Source organism: Acipenser ruthenus, chromosome 54 (assembly GCF_902713425.1).
Source record: "Acipenser ruthenus chromosome 54, fAciRut3.2 maternal haplotype, whole genome shotgun sequence".
NCBI lineage: Eukaryota > Metazoa > Chordata > Actinopteri > Acipenseriformes > Acipenseridae > Acipenser > Acipenser ruthenus.
The window spans coordinates 5850119-5867679 of record NC_081242.1 but is presented as its reverse complement, the minus strand read 5'-3'; the positions used below and the strand labels follow the sequence as shown (position 1 = coordinate 5867679).

The 17561-nt window shown below is 38.6% G+C and overlaps 1 protein-coding gene across 2 annotated transcripts in view; it reads right to left on the bottom strand.

Moving 5' to 3' along the window:
- Nucleotides 1-3189, bottom strand: part of LOC117398137 (protein NDRG2-like) — a 38905-nt gene extending 35716 nt beyond the window's left edge. For both annotated transcript variants that reach the window (XM_034912982.2, XM_059017058.1), the window contains exon 1: nucleotides 3045-3189. The gene's annotated coding sequence lies outside the window, so the exon portion shown is untranslated. The remainder of the gene's footprint in view (nucleotides 1-3044) is intronic.
- Between the last annotated feature and the right edge of the window lie 14372 nt (nucleotides 3190-17561).

The window sequence follows — 17561 nt, the reverse complement described above, 5'->3', positions numbered from 1 at the left end:
ATCCCAGTGATTCTGCATCAACAACATGACTGGGTAGCCCCATTCCACCACCCCCTCACCCCTCTCTATCTGAAGAAGTATCTCCTTCCTTCTGTCCTAAGTCTATCTCCACTTCATTTCCAACTGTGTGTCCCCCGGTCGTGGTTTCTGTGCTGCGCTTAAAGTATTGGTTCGGGTTAACTACGTCAATAAGATTTTAAAGACTTCAATCACGTCGCTCCTGATTCTTGTTTGTTTCAGGCTAGGTTCAGTTCTTTCAGCCTGTCTTCGTAGCTCGGTGCTTTAAGCCCTGCTGGGATTAGTCTGGTTGCGTTTCTGCGGGATGTCAACGTCCCTTCAGTGCCATGTGCTCAGGATTAGATACAGTACTCTAAGTGCACATACAATTCTGGTTAGTCCAGTTGCTTAAATAGTCAGTGTCACAACATTGTTGCATCACGACAAATAAAATGTAATGCAATCTCCCTTGAAGACAGCAGGACGGCTACGGAGCTAGATAGGAGGGTTAGGGGGTGACTAACATTATTATTATTATTATGATTTACTTCTTAGCAGACGCCCTTATCCAGGGCGACTTGCCGTCATAAACAAAAACACAAACATCAACTGCAGGCAGTTTTTTTACTTGTATTTCAGTGCCCAGGGTAAAGCAGGAGCAGCTAGTTAATAATACATTAGATTGGTGCTAAATTCCTTCACACATCGGACAGAATTCCGAATTGCTGAGCTCATCTCTTATGTTGCATCCCTAAGGGTTGAAGTGCCGTCTCCCTCTGCACATGCTCACTGCCTGACTGCAGGCCAGTCATTACGACTCTTATAGGGGCCGCACCCTATAGAATCATTGCAAGCACATGTCAGAGGTATATTAAAGCATGTCACATGAACAGCACGGTCTTGTTTGCACAGAACCACACAAAAGGTACGCTTGCAGCTTGCAGAACACAGCCCAGAAACACTCTAAAATATTTTGGTTGCATACTGTAGGGGAGGGGGGTGGTCAGGGTAGTTTGGGGGGGGGGATTGTATATTAATTTATGGCAGGGCAACTTCTGGCACACCACAGAGTTCACACAAACTGTTTTGAAATTACTACAAATGTCATTCACCGAAGAGGATATAGGGGGGGGTGGAGGGTGTTGTGTTATCCAAGTGTTATTCAATCTGTAGTATTTTGCATTAAATCGTAACCTGATGTAACTATCACTGACACTGTTATCTGCTCCGATATTGAATCGTATTTTGTAATATACTTGTACTCACTAGAAATTGTATTTTATCTTGCTCTTAATTGTATTAATGATTGTACTGTGATTCTTGAAATGTATTTTTTGTTTACGACTGTAAGTCGCCCTGGATAAGGGTTTCTGCTAATAAATAAATAAATAAATAAATAAATAAATAAATAATAATAATAATAATAATAATAATAATAATAAGGGAGGGGGGTTGTGTTGTGGGCTTTAGGTCAGTTGTACTTCTGTTATTTTACTGCCAGTTCCCCTTACTTTTATTTCTTAATTTAAAAAAAAGCAATCAGACTTTTTTTTTAAAATGACGCCTGCTCTAGAGTCTAACCTCCATCATCTAGTACTGTGAAAACGCTCCGATACATAAGCACGGTTTTACATCAATATTCAGTATGCTTGAATCAAGAAGCAATACCATGTAGCTTAATTAAAACATTAAACAACGTGTGTTGTTTTTCTCATTTCATTGCAAACACCCAGTTGGTTAAGTCTAACCACTACGCCACACCACTGCTCCGTACTGTAGCCCTACCCATGAGACCACGCAGCGCGCTCCTTGTCCCTCAGCTCTAACCACTAAACCACAAGGCAGCCTACCCCCAGCTAGAACGAATAGACTTTGTCCTCTTATTATTCTGACTAGACCACGCCGTCTCCCTTGCAATCTCTCAGCACACACTGTACTAGAAATACATCCGTACAATTATTTTTGAACAAATTTAAAAAAAAGCCCAACGGCTTTTATGAAATCCATTTAAATAATGTTGTTATATATCTGAATTAACCAGTCATGACAGAGGAGCACAAACATTACCGACAACACAGCATATGGTTGCATTACGAGATTCGATTGGAAAAATGGTAAAAGCCTTGTATCTGTCAAACAATCGTTTTAAAAGAAGCATTACTCTTAAAACCTCCGTATTGAACGTACGTGTCTGAGATGTGTTTTTACTTTCAAATCACGTACTTTCACTCGCCCACTTTTGCATTGAAAATAACTCTCCACGGTTTAAATAACGCGATAGGATTTTTTTTTCTTTGTCAAACTCCGAAGCTTACACACACAAGCTATATTAATATTCTCTCCCAGCTCCACCACCCCGCCCCTCTCGGTTATATGGGGGCGAAGGGTCGATCTCAATGTACGCTCTCAGGATTTAAAAAAAAAAACACCAGCTGAACTTGAAAAAAACAAATCGATTTAAACAGATTTTAAAAAAATGCATCAATGCATTATTCAGTTACATTTGTATATAGAGGAAAAATGACAGATACACTGTTATGCTACAGAATACAAATAGTTACACATGCACATATTTTGAAGAAATACGAACACTGACAAATGAGATTCTGTATAGAAACTCTTGATATGTAGCTATAATAATAATTGCAAAGCCATTGTGTACGTGCAGAAAACCAGTTACCTGTGTGTCACCACATCTGTGACATGTCGTTTACAACAACTTCAGTCCAATAAGCCAATGCACAATACATTTAAGAAAAAAAAAAATGTGACACAACGTGTAGAACAACTTTTATTTATTTATTTAGATTTGTTTTGTTAGGGAACAATATGCGCGCCGATAAACTAAAAATACACTTTTGGGGGCTTTTTTTTTTTTAAAGTTTGCGTGGTCGAGAAAAACGTAAACAAAATCCCGCTGATGTAATGTCACGACAAAAGAAAAATAAGACACATGCGCGAGGATCGAAATCGGACCAAAAACTTCTGCTGTCATCGTGCAAGTGTGCCAGAAAATACAAAACAACTTTCGACACGTAACCACCTACCTCAAACTGCAAATGCAATATCTTCCGTCTGCTTTTCTCCAAGGCTTTTTTCTTTCTCCCACCTCTTCCTTCAGTCTCCTTAAAATTCTCCTGTGTTTTTCTTCTTTACACAAATAATAACCCGCGTCAAAACTGGAGCCGTCAATCAAACAACAGGGAGCAACCATTCTGGGAGGAGGAGGGGTGTTTTGCAGTCGTCCATATCTGTTTTTTCTGCTCCGTCGCTCAAAAAGCTGACCCTACAAATAAAGTCTTTGGCTAAAGTCAGTTTCTAATACGGTCTGTTAGGTTTTGTAGATCTATGGGGTGCCTTTGTTCTCGTTTTAGGGTCTTTCTCTCTCCTGGTTCCCCCGTTTTGAGGTTTGGTTGTGTTTCTCAGTTGAGATAGCTGCTATATCAACGCCTAGAATGCCTCTCCTATTCACAGCTGCCAAGTCCGCTTATAATAAGCGGGAGGGGGTCTGTTTTTTTGAGAGTCGCGGGTTGGAATTTGTATAAATACCAATACTATAACATGCGTTGCGCTTGTTTTGAAAGGCAGTGCCGCTTTTTTTCTCGTGAGACTTGGCTAGACTGCAGACTGCAGAGGCACGTCTTGATAAAAATAAACACTAAATATTAACGGACAAAGACAGCTTTAAGAGACCCATTAAGCATGTAGCATTCTTTGTTTATACATATAAATTATACAACCACAGTTGTTTTTTTGTTGTTGTTTTTTTTTAAATGTAATGCACAAAATATTATTATTATTATTATTATTATTATTATTATTATTATTATTATTATTATTATTATTATTATTATTATTTCAGGACGTTTCAGAACAAAAGCCCTTCTTCAATTGTGTAGAAAGAAAAGTATTAAAATGACATATATACATACAAATTTGAGCCAGCTTCATAATGTTCCGGTATGGTTAACATACCTTTGTCAAGGGAAAGTGTTTTTGAAAACAAACAGTGGCGGTACTTATAGGCTCTTGATGCCATGGTAACAACACTCACGTATATGTACATCGGTAATGATGTAACGATCTGCTGTTCCCTTTCCATTTAAACCTTCAGGCATCACGGTATTGAGTCTATTTATCCATTTCCATATATATATAGTGTATTGCGTGATGCAACCGCAGAGTGTTGGTGCTGTGTGTTGCATAAATATGGATTATGCTGGCAAACCATTCGTAGCTTCATATTTTTTTTCATCTCTTCCTTTTTCATTATTTATTTATTTATGTATTTATTTATTTTAAATGAAAGAACCGTTTTTCTGCATTTGGTTCCACGGCTCTCGTTATTATTGTTATCTGTTTATTTGGCAGACGCCTTTATCTCAGTGTAGATTTCTGTTTAAACCTCTAGTCATCATTACCCTATCCAATTCTGCAGCCCAATGCGTTAGAATATTGTTCAGGTCCTATTTTCTATGGGCTGCAGTTGTGTGGTCCAGTGGTCCACAAACTGGGGGGGGCGTGCCCCTCACCGAGGGGGCGCAGAATGTATCCTACGCGGGCTAGAGAAAGTTCCGAAAAAAAATTCGATTCAACTGTACCCAAACTGGCCTGAACAGCATTACACTTGTAATAAATTATATTTTAGAAAAACTGAACCTTATACCCTCACATGGCGGCCCATTCTCACACATAAACAACTGCATATTTTTAAATTATTATTTCATTTTGGAAAGCAGTTGAAAAAATATATATATATATCCAGCTCTGTTAACTTTTAGAAATGTCAAGGCGTTCTGTAAGACTCTTTCTGAGGAAATGAAAAGGGAAATCTTTTTCATTTTTTTGGCAAGAAGTGAGGGTGTGAACAATGGCTCTCGCTGTCTCTCTCTACCCTGGGATAAACAAACTTAAAGCCCTTAGCAACCCACAGACAACCCTCGCTTTTAATACCGGACAAAGACATTGTAGAGAATATCAATTTAAAATATGCGACGGCACGAGAAATAAGAGACAATGCAGGAGCGCGCCTCAAACACCAGTTCCAAATGTTATTACACAATAAACAGCTTCGTCTTTTTGTGTGCTTTTATCTTTTTACAATGTTCATTCTTTCTTAGTGGTTCTGATTGAAATTATTTTTAAAAAAAAAAAACGTTGTTGATGTGCTGAATTCTAATCCCATGTCTTCAGTTCTAGTTTCATGCCAGCATCCTTGGAGCCTTTGTGTGTGCTGATGCGGCAGGGGAGGCTGCAAATAGGCTGATCCTTGGAGCCAGCGTTACGGCAAGTCCAATATTAGCATTGCCGTTAAGTCAAGACCAATATTAGCATTAAATAAATAACAGCTACTCCCATGTAATGCAAATTATAAGATATACGAGCCCATATTAGTAAATTCAAGCACCATTGATTGTGTATTAGCAGAAAAACAAAAGAAAACGTGACCCAGAGAGGCAGATCTATGGATGGCGCCTGCTTCTATAAAGAAACTCTGGTACATTTCCTGAACTGAAGATCAGCTTCTGACTAGTCTCAGCATCCAGCTGTATCCTGGTTTCTGTGCTTCAAGTATTGCTGAGGCTTAACTTGGTGAACTCATCATTCAACCATTCAATCTAAACCTCTGCTTACCCAGATAAGTCCATTGAGAACAACATCTCATTTACAATGCTGACGTAGCAAGAGGCTGCCACCACCACCACAGCAAACAACATCAAACACAAGAAATAAGAAGTGAAAAACACAATCATAAAACTCAGCAGGCACAGATGCCAGTCAGCAATGAGTCAACGCTACAGCTAAAAGCAACCTCAGATATGAACCGTTCTCATTTGAACTTTTGTTAAAACTCATTCCAGTCATTGGCTGCTGCAAACTGAAATGAGCGACGTCCAAAAAGCAGTTTAATAAAACGACCGGGTCATAAGTTGTACAAACCCCTTTTAAGATTGTAAAGACTTTAACCGAACCCCCTGTAATAATCCTTCATTGTAAAAGGTGCAAAAGATTTTTTTGCGTGTAGTTTTATTTGGCTCAGACACAGCATACTGGATCAATTGCACTGAATCCCACGGCTGACGCCTGTTACAAATCACAAAAATGGATTTCAGTGCTAGATGTGTTGCAATAAGCATAATTTTCTATTAACGTGTGCGTATGTGTTTGAAAACCTCTGCTTTGCATAACCAGTTTGGCAGGAGTTCTGTGTGTTGTGAATTCATCATAATCAGATAATAACTCTCTCTCTCACTGTGTGTATATATATATATATATATATATATATATATATATATATATATATATATATATATATATATATATATATATATATAACCAAGGAGGTTCTGGAAATTTCAATGGAGACAAAATAGCTTAATAAGAGAGTGGACAAGTCAATTGCTTAATGGGTGGAGTAGTGGTTAGGGCTTTAGACTCTTGACCAGAGGGTCATGGGTTCAATCCCTGGTGGGGGACATTGCTGTTGTACCCTTGAGCAAGGTACTTTACCTAGATTGCTCCCGTAAAAACCCAACTGTATAAATGGGTAATTGTGTGTAAAATAAATAATAATGTAATTGTATGTAAAAATAATGTGATATTGTGTAACAATTGTAAGTTGCCTTAGATAAGGGTGTCTGCTAAGAAATAGTAATAATGTGGAGAAGCAATGACTGAGCAATTCTTTTCAATTTATCCATTTCCTTCAGTAACACTTACAGTAATAACTATACAACCTTCTGCAAATCATGATGTGTTCCAAAACACCCTTTAATATATATATATATATATATATATATATATATATATATATATATATATATATATATATGGATCTGCAATTGCACTTAATCAGAGATATTTTACTGTCCAGATACTGAAAATAGTGCCCATGGGCAATTTATTCCTATTACAATAACCCTACTTAAGTAATTCAGTACAAACCCCACGGACACTGTTGATTAGGTAAAAACAAAGTATTTTATTGATGCAGTATGAGAGGAATGAAACAAAATGATCTGGCATTTCACCTAAGTTATAAACTTCATATTGTGAATCCCTCCATGGTCAAGATCTCAAGGTGTAGGATTTCTTATTCCACATTTCTATCCACTGCATAGACCACGTGAAAATGGATTTGAAACCAGTCATCTGCAGCAAATAGACCTAGATCAACACGGTTTAAATTGGGGATTTTATCTAAATTAGTGGCATTAGTGTCCAGGAAATCTTTTCATATCTGCAATACTACTGTAGTGTCCGGCACAATTCATCTCCTATTGCAAACAATCCCAAGATCGAGGATATGCTAATCCACATTTCCATGGCTGTCATCCTTACAGCATCTCACATCATGACAGCAAACTCAAAGTCAGTGAACTCAGCCTTTCTGTTCCAGCGAACGATGAGCAGAAACTTGGGTCTGAGAATGACAAGCACTTTGATCCTGTAGCCACAGGACAGGAAGGCAACTGCGAACCATCTACCAGTGGACGGGGCATCCCGTTTCAAAGCCCTCTCTCCTCCTCCCCTCCTCCCTCAGCTCACCAGCCACTTTCATGAACAGCCAGTAGAAAGATAGATGAATGTGCCCTGGAGAGTGTTAGTGACGCAAGTTCCTGGGTGGACTAATGATCTTCTGATGTCTCAGACTGACCCAAATCTATTTTTTTGCCTCAACAACCCCACATAAAGTGAGGACACTGAAGGCTAAAGTTTGGAATAATGTTAGAAACATCAAAAAATATCAAACTGACATTCGGACCGTTATTGCTTGCCTGATTCCCAGTTGGTGATTGATCTCTAAATTTCTCTCACATCTGATCTGAAATAGTGACAATGTTTCAGCTGGGCAACCCATTCCATAACCTCATCACCACTCACTGTGTAACAAATGTCTCCTACCCTCTGTCCTAAGTCTATGTCGCTTTAATTTCCAGCTGTGTCCTCAGGTCCTGTTTTCTGCACTCAAATTATTAAACTTCTTATTGTGAATCAATGACTTTCTGCCAAATAAAAAAAAAACAGCCATTACTTTGTTATACATCTTGAAATAGGGTCTTGCTTGGCCTACGGCTTACTTGGAAAGTCAGACAGACCAAGTTTTCAGTACTGAGGATGTGGCCACTTTATTAGGAACAGTCCCTAGTTAACAAATGCTGTCTGTTTGAGATTTAGTTGCTAAGTGCTTTAAAAATGAGATCGTTCATCCCAGCAAGCCTTCTTCACAGCCATTCTTCCACCAGCCCTTTCCTGCCAAAAAAACAACTTTTAAAGAAGAAATATCAAAACCCAGACAGAAAGACATGGACCATCGCCCAAAATCGAAGAGACCCCCTCTGTATTTCTTTCTTTCAAAGCACGAAAGACCATTCAAATGGACTCAAAGCTTTTCATCAGTTTAGTATATCTTAGCTTGAAATACAGGACTGTTCTCTGGGGTTCAAACTCTTGGTTCATGCGAATGGTGTATTTGGTAAAGAGTTTGGTCTGAGTTTGATTTGAGCTTCTCTGGGGAATCCTAACTGCCGACAGTGAACAAATTATATTTAAGTCATCTAACAATTATTATTATTATTATTATTATTATTATTATTATTATTATTATTATTATTATTATTATTATTATTATTATTAGCAGTTATATAATTCAATAAAATCAGTAGTAAGAGCAAATTCAAATGAGAAAAAATAAATACAGTAAATAATTACATTTGAGAGTGATTTCGACTAAGAGCAGTTAAACTTAAAAAAATATTTGGATATAAGAGTGACTTCTATTAAGAGCAAAGTAGTAAGCACAATTAATGGATAAGAACGATTTCAAATAAGATTTCAAAAACACATGAATATGGATATCTTTAGGAGTAAAATCAAGTACAAGATACAGCAAGTATAATTATGATTGAGACCAGTAGTTGAATACAGCAAAGTGTGGAGCAGTTCAGTGCAAGTACAAGATAATGCAAGTACTGGTACAGTTGGGTGCCATCTAGTCCAGTATAGTCGAGAGTTATGAGGCTTACAGATGCTGTCTGAACAGGTGTGTCTTGAGGAGGTGCCGGAAGGTGGTCAGGGACTGAGCAGTCCTGATATCCGTGGGCTGGTCGCTCTACCACTGAGAGGTGAGGGTGGAGAAGGAGCGGGCTGTGGAAGAGGGCGAGCGGAGGGGGGGTACAGCTAGTCTGCTGGTAGCAGCGGAGTGGAGGGGACGAGAGGGGGTGTAGGGAGAAATAATAGTCTGGAGATAGGAGGGAGCAGAAAGGTGGAGACAGCGATAGGCGAGTACAAGAGTTTTGATGCGAGCAGTGATAGGGAGCCAGTGGAGGGAGCAGAGCAGCGGTGTAAGAGAAACGAAGAAGGAAAAGTACATGGCGAGCAGCAGAGTTTTGGATGAGCTGGAGCGGACGGATAGCAGAAGCAGGGAGACCGGCCAGGAGGGAGTGGGTTGGTGGGGGGTTGTGCGGCCCCATCACTTCAAAAAGTCAAACCTTTCATACCATCTCACTAGGAAATGTCTGGGTCTTCAAAGGATATTTCAACCTGCAGCCTGACAGCGCTGTTATTTGTTTCTGTAAAATGTAAACGGTCCCTGTACAATACAATACAATACACATTGCTGTAGCACCTTTCATCACAAGGATCCCAAAGAGCTTCACACACACACACACACACACTCACACACTCACACACACACAAATGAAATCTCAAATTGAACAGTCGAATACAAAACATAAATGAAAAAGATATTAAAAACTAGAACAATTAAGATTCCTAAAACAACAATATAATGCAGTTGGAATTAAAAAAAATAAAGAAATGTTTCATTGTAACGTTAGAAAAACTAAGATATAAAGCCAGGGAGTAAAAAAAAATGGAACAATTTAAAAAATATATATATATATATTAATAAAAAAAACATAACATTGGAATTAAAATAGGACAAATGCTGTTTTGATTGTAAAAATAGGAAAACTGACATAACAAAAGCAGAATCAGAGCATTCCGGAATCAGAGCATTCCAGAATCAGAGCATTCCGGAATTAGAGCATTCCAGAATGTAGGAGCGTTACAAGAAAAGGCCCACCCTCTCCTCTTAGGATATCCCTGTAGGATACAAAATGTAAACTATTTGTATCTGTAATTGTTTTCAACCTTATAAGCTACTGTAACTAGTTCCAACTTTGCTCAAATAACAATGTAACTGCAACAGATTCCTTTTGTAACCTTTTGCTACCCAGTGTCCAATATATTTGACTTTAAACAGGTATAGGAACATACCTGGGGCAGTAAAGGGTTAAAAGGACGATGCAAACTACCCATCAGAATGACTCCAAACATTAAGCTTGCCGTTCTGTACAGTGTGTGGTTCGGTCCTCTGCATGGGTCGGAGGTTGCCTGTTCTTTAAATTGCATGCTGTAAGTAGTGTCTAGAGAGCAGTACAATCTACAGTTTGGTACAAAGAGGCAGTTGTTTGTAGGCAGTCGCCTCCCTCCTCATGTTAGATGTTTGATTTGTCCTTCAGACTGGGAGGGAGGGAGGCAGGGGGTTGATCTCTGACTGCTCAAGACCCCAGCCTCCCTTGCGCTCTGAATGGCTGTTCGCTTCAAGAGGGGATGACATCATAAATCAGCCTGACCTACTTTCTAGACAAAGTCCCAGCTATTTGACAACAACAACACACAAACACACACACACTGAGACACACACATAAACATAGACACACACTGAGAGACACACACAGACACAGACACACTACACTGAGAGACATACACAGACACACACACAGAAACACACACAGACACACACGAGAGACACACAGACACACACTGAGGCACGCACACACAATGACACACACAGACACACAGTGACACACACAGACACAGACACACACACACACAGACACACACACACACAGACACACACACAGACACACACACACAGTGACACACAGACACACACAAACACACACACAGACACAGACACAGACACACAGACACACACACAGTGACACACAGACACAGACATACACAGACACAGACACACAGACACAGACACACAGTGACACACAGACACCCACACACAGACACACACACAGTGACACACAGACACATACACAGACACACACACAGAGTGACACACAGACACAGACACACACACACACACACACACACACATCACACACAGACAAAGACACACATAGACACACACACACACACACATCACACACAGACACAGACACACATAGACACACATACACACACACACACATCACACACAGACACAGACACACACACACACACACACACATCACACACAGACACAGACACACATAGACACACACACACACACACACATCACACACAGACACAGACACACATAGACACACACACACACACACACATCACACACAGACACAGACACACATAGACACACACACACACACACACATCACACACACACACAGACACACAGTGACACACACACACACACACACACACACACACAATTTGAAACATTGCTGCACCATAAGAAAGAAGATCCATCAAATTCCACAGAGAGTTAACAAAATAATTCCAGTAAACCTTATCTAATATATATATATATATATATATATATATATATATATATATATATATATATATATATACACACAAAAGTACTGGCATAAATTATGGCAACAACAAATGATTTACAGCAAGACTAGGGGTGGGATTGTATGTCTCCTCACTCAGACCCCTTGCTTACTAAATACCTGGGTATCTCTGAATAGATAATCATCTCCTCTTAAAAAAATGCTAAATACTTTAACAAGCAAGACCTCTCACAAGTAGAGCGGTCCCCTGAAATATTCTCCTTTTTCTAGGAAAGCAGCACAGCGGGGGATGGGGAGTTTGTTGGGGAGTTTAATTTCACTCAGACTACTCGCTCGCTAAACATCTCGGTATCCTTGAATAGAAAATCATCTCCTCTATAAAATATGCAAGAGATTTTAATGAACAGTCTCTCCCACAAATGCTGTGGTACCCCAAATATGATCCACTTAGTACCAATGCAATGTATGACTGGGTATGAAATTTTCTCTTCTTTTTTACCCTTAAAAATAAGTTTCTGGCTGAGGACTGCCAAGGACAGCACTACATTTAATACTGTACCAGTCTTGGCAGCCTCCACTCAGGGAAATCATGTTTTGGGTAAAACCCAGTCATTCAGCATTGTTAGTAGATTAATCATATTAAGGGTACCACTGAACTTGTGAGCCAGATTGCTCATTAAAATAAGAACATAAGAACATAAGAAAGGTTACAAACAAGGTTTGGTTGTTAGTAGCTTATTGATCCCAGAATCTCATCAAGCAGCTTCTTGAAGGATCCCAGGGTGTCAGCTTCAACAACATTACTGGGGAGTTGGTTCCAGTCTCCCACGATTCTCTGTGTAAAAAAGTGCCTCCTATTTTCTGTTCTGTATCTAATCTCCATTTGTGACCCCTGGTCCCTTTCAGGTCGAAAAAGTCCCCTGGGTCGACATTGTCAATATCTAAAATTTTGAATGCTTGAAACAGATCGCCACGTAGTCTTCTTTGTTCAAGACTGTCTGCATATGACATGCCTTTTAAACCAGGAATAATTCTGGTCGCTCTTCTTTGCACTCTTTCTAGAACAACAATATCCTTTTTTGTAGCAAGGTGACCATAACTGAACACAATATTCTAGATGAGGTCTTACTAATGCATTGTAAAGTTTTAACATTACTTCCCTTGATTTAAATTCAACACTTCTCACAATATATCCGAGCATCTTGTTGGCCTTTCTTATAGCTTCCTCACATTGTCTAGAGGAAGACATTTCTGAGTCAACATAAACTCTTATGTCTTTTTCATAGATTCCTTCTTCAATTAGATTCAATTTCAGTATCTCCTATACGATATTTATAATGTACATTATTATTTTTCAACTTTCCTCTATTAAATGTCATTTGCCATGTGTCTGCCCAGTTCTGAATGCTGTCTAGATCATTTTGAATGACCTTTGCTGCTGCAACAGTGTTTGCCACTCTTCTTATTTTTGTGTCGTCTGCAAATTTAACAAGTTTGCTTACTGTACCAGAATCTAAGTAATTAATGTAGATTAGGAATAGCAGAGGATCTAATACTGATCTATTAAACCATTTGGGGCATTTTGTTTTAGATTTAGATTTGTCTACTTTTGGGATGTAATTGTTTTGCACCTCTAGTACTACATTTTTAAAAAACAGCCATCCCTTTTCTGTGGATGTTTTCTCTATTTTACTCCAATCTACTTCTGTTAGTCTCTGCTTCATACCTTCATAGTTTGCTTTTCTAAAATTGTAAACCTTAGCTTTAGTCATTACTGGGGTTTTAAAAAGCACTTCAAATGAGACCATGTTGTGGTCTGAGTTTGCCAATGGTTCTCTGACCTCTGTTTAAGTTTGCAAATGTAGACAGTAAAATGTTAAAAACAAGTACTAAACAGAGAAGCGTGTCTTAAAAAAAAAGACAAAGTGTTTTAAAATTAACAAGGATCAGATGGTGTATGTACAGATCTAAATAGACCTATGCAGAAGTAACGCGACATAGGCTGTTCTTAAACATTGAAGCATGTCAGTTGAAAAAAGACAAAATGATTAAGGAACAACCTGTTTAAGAAATGTAAATACTTCTTAACCCAGCATTATTTATTTTACACAGCTGGATGTACAAGCACGTGTGAAAACAGAACGGTCGACTTCTGAAATGTCCGTACCAAGTGTCTTGAGTTTAAAACATTAAAATGTCGATCGGTTGCCATTATGTTAGACTTCTTACAATGTATTTACTTAAAGAAAAAACATTTTTAAAATAAAACGCGACAAACCTTTTCAGTGTCAGTGGTTGTCTGTATCTGAACAAACTGAGAGAGAATTGCGAGTGTGGCTGGCAGTTCCCCCAGTGTGCTGAGGGTGTTGTGGAAGTGCCACTAGCCTTCCTGTCATGTGTTTTTAGTTTTTACAGAAGTTTTACCTCGGTTAAGGGCCATGTGTGTGGTTTTAAAGCAACAGTTTTAAAGATTGTAGTTTCAAGTCAATTTTGATCTTAAGAAAACAGTCGACTGTACTGTTTTAGACGTGCTTGTACATCCAGCTGCGTAAAATAAATAATGCAATAAGGTTTTTAAAATGTTAAATTAACAATGTATACAGGGTCTCACATTTTATGTATGTGTATTTATTTATGTATGTATTTATTTATTTATGTATTTATTTATGTGTTGGGTTAAGAAGTTTTTAAAAGCGTTTAACACATTTGTAGTCTTTTTTCAACAGCTACGCTTCTCTGTTTAAGACCAGCCTGTGTCACTTTAGTTCTGTGTAGGTATATTTAGCTCTGTACATACAGCATCTGATCCTTGTTAATTTTAAAACACTTTGTGTTTTTTTTTAACAGACACGCTTCTCTGTTTAATGTACTTGTTTTTAACATTTTACTGTCTTCGTTTTCAAGCTTGCTTTATTTTTTTAAACTCTGAAGCCTTCCTGTGTGCACCACGATATTTCAGCCATGCGTTTAGATTAAAAAAAGCCTTTGCATATTTTTAGAGGAGACAATTATCTATTCAGGGATACAAACATATTTAGTGAGCAAGTAGTCTGAGTGAAATTATCCGGCAACAAACTACCCGTAGGGAATAGTTCAGTCTCCATGCCTCAAGCCTGCCCTGGACTGGAGGGAGCGCCCTTTCTCTTAGGGGGGTGAGGGAGGGAGGGAGCAGTTCAGTCTCCATGCCTCAAGCCTGCCCTGGACTGGAGAGAGCACCCTTTCTCTTAGGGGGGTGAGGGAGGGAGGGAGCAGTTCAGTCTCCATGCCTCAAGCCTGCCCTGGAATGGAGGGAGCACCCTTTCTCTTAGGGGGGTGAGGGAGGAAGGGAGCAGTTCATGCCACGTACATTTCTAGCTAACAAAGATGCTACAGAAATAATCTTTACCAGGATGAAACAGAGAGGCACTTCAATCTACAGCGATGTATAATAAATGCCAAAATGCAAGCAAAATAATAAAGCTTGGCAGCACTCATTTAAACGGTACTATTCTAGCTGCTAAAAACAGCTTGCAAAAAAAAATCTAGATATGTTTTTCAGGGTCGATTCATCAAACAGCAAAATGCAAAATGCCCTGTTTCTCTTGTTTTTGAATTTTTCAGAAGGTTTAACAAATATTTTTGCCCAGGGAGTTTTATCTGTGAGCTCCAGGCAGCCGATTCGAAACACAAGCGAGGACTGAAAGAGGGGCTTTGTTTCCAGCTCTATAAATCAACTAGCTTGAAACAAAGAGCGCTGGCATTCATCCCCGGATTTTCTGAACAGAAGTCTCTCTTAGAGCAGGGAGTCTGCATCAAGCCTGCTGACAGGCCAGCTAGAACACTCTGGAGACACATTTTCATTGTGGCTTCTACAGCTGCAGGTTCCGGATTAGCGGAGGACGCGACACAAACACACGTACAATATTTAGCTTACACTTGTGTAAAAACACACCTGTCAACGTGCTTGCTGCTCATACACTTAAAATATAAGAATTCAATACAATTCAAATTTTTATAGCGCCTTTCATCACAAGGGTCCCAAAGCGCTTCACACACACACACACACACACACACACACAAAACAATTAAACCATTAAATGAAAAAAAACAGTCTAATACAAAATTTATTAAAATAGAAATAAATAAGAGACATAAATGAGGTCTTAATTGTAAAATTAGAAACAGAACAATTAAAAACAGTTTTTTGATAAAAAAAAGAAAGAAAGAAAGAAAGAAAGAAAGAAAGAAAGAAAGAAAGAAAGAAAGAAAGAAAGAAAGAATTGGAATTTATTAAAAAAAATATATATTTGAAAACATATTAAAAGCTTATTTTATAAAAGCTGATTAATAAAAATCACAAGCAATGCACAAGCAATGCCCTAGTAAAAGCACAGGATGTGTACTAAAACACAGCGGAAGCATGCTCAGGTATATATTTGAGAGGTATGGTAAAGGTTGTTATTTTAGACTATTTTAGTTCTATTTTAGACCTTGCTTGTTTGCGCAATGTTTCAAGTACAGTATGTGTCTTCTATCACATTACATGATCCCTTCATCTCCTCTCCTGTCCTCAAATAACCAGCTGCTTCCCCGAATGACTGACATGTTTTGACCCCAGTAGGAACTGCAACAACTGCTTGAAGGCCTGCAAATTGCAGAGGGGAAAGTACAGAGAAGGCAGGGCTGGCTAGGCTGCGCGGGGTTCTAGGCGGTGATGATGAAGTGCGGGGTCCAAAACATCAAACGAATGCTACAGAAGCAACCGCATCTTAAAGTCAGTATATAGATGCATCATGTAATGCACCTATCTATACTAACGTTAAGATGTGGTAAATAATATTAATGATATTAAAATGTTAAAGAATACTTGTTTTAGTTTGTTTGTTAGACTTTATCATTTTATATAATTCACAACTTCAAAGCGCTCAGAATTCCAGTCTACTTCAAGCATGTATTAATTTTTACTAAAATGACCACGCCCCAATAGGCCTATTGTAATGCCCTATAAGTGGGTTATGACAAGTCGGAGACGAGAATAACCAGACAGACATGAATAATAATAATAATAATAATAATAATAATAATAATAATAATAATAATAATAACACTGTGTAACAATTTTTTTTTTTTTTTTGGTTCCTGGGTAGTAAGTGTTATTTCCTAATTGCTTATGCCTCAAAAGTATAGAAAATGGTTATTATTCCCCACAAACTTTGCTTTTGTGACCAGGACAGTGATATTTTGAAATTTACCTATTTTCCAGAACATTCCAGATAGATTCAGTGCTGAGTAACTTCTAGAACTTTCTAGAACTTTCCAGTAATATAAATAGTAGTATAAATACAGGGGCCTTAAGCCCACCAGTTCAGTTTAGTTCCAGCTGCCTAAGTGGATACATAGCTGCATTTTTCTGAGATGGCATCAAGAGGCTGCAAGCATCCGGCAGACGCATTTTGCTATGTCTGCGGCCAATTTATCAAGACAAGAGCGAAAAAGTACTCCGTGGAAGCATCTGCTAAGATGTGTGAGGCCTACAAGGCATATTTCGGCATGCCTGTCGGGGATCAAGACAAACCCTGGGCACCTCATTTCACCTGCGAGCACTGCAAAAAAACTCTGGAAGGTAAGATGGACAATTGTTGCTCGGAATTTTATGTTATAAAATTTGTTAAAATTTTTAAAATTGTAAAAGTTTTTAATTTTAAAATGTTTTACAATTTTCAATGTTATTGAAAAAATCTATCATATATGAAAAATGTTGCGAGAATCTCTTACACATTAGTCATGGGTGAAATAAATGTATTTTTGTAGGATGGTACAGAGGGGAAAAGAGAGCCATGAAGTTCGCTATCCCAAGAATTTGGCGGGAACCCACTGACCACTCAAGCAACTGCTACTTCTGCATGGTGGACCCTTCCAAACGTCGGACTGGCAAGAATGCACCTGCTATCACGTATCCGGACCTTCCTTCATCCATCGCCCCGGTGC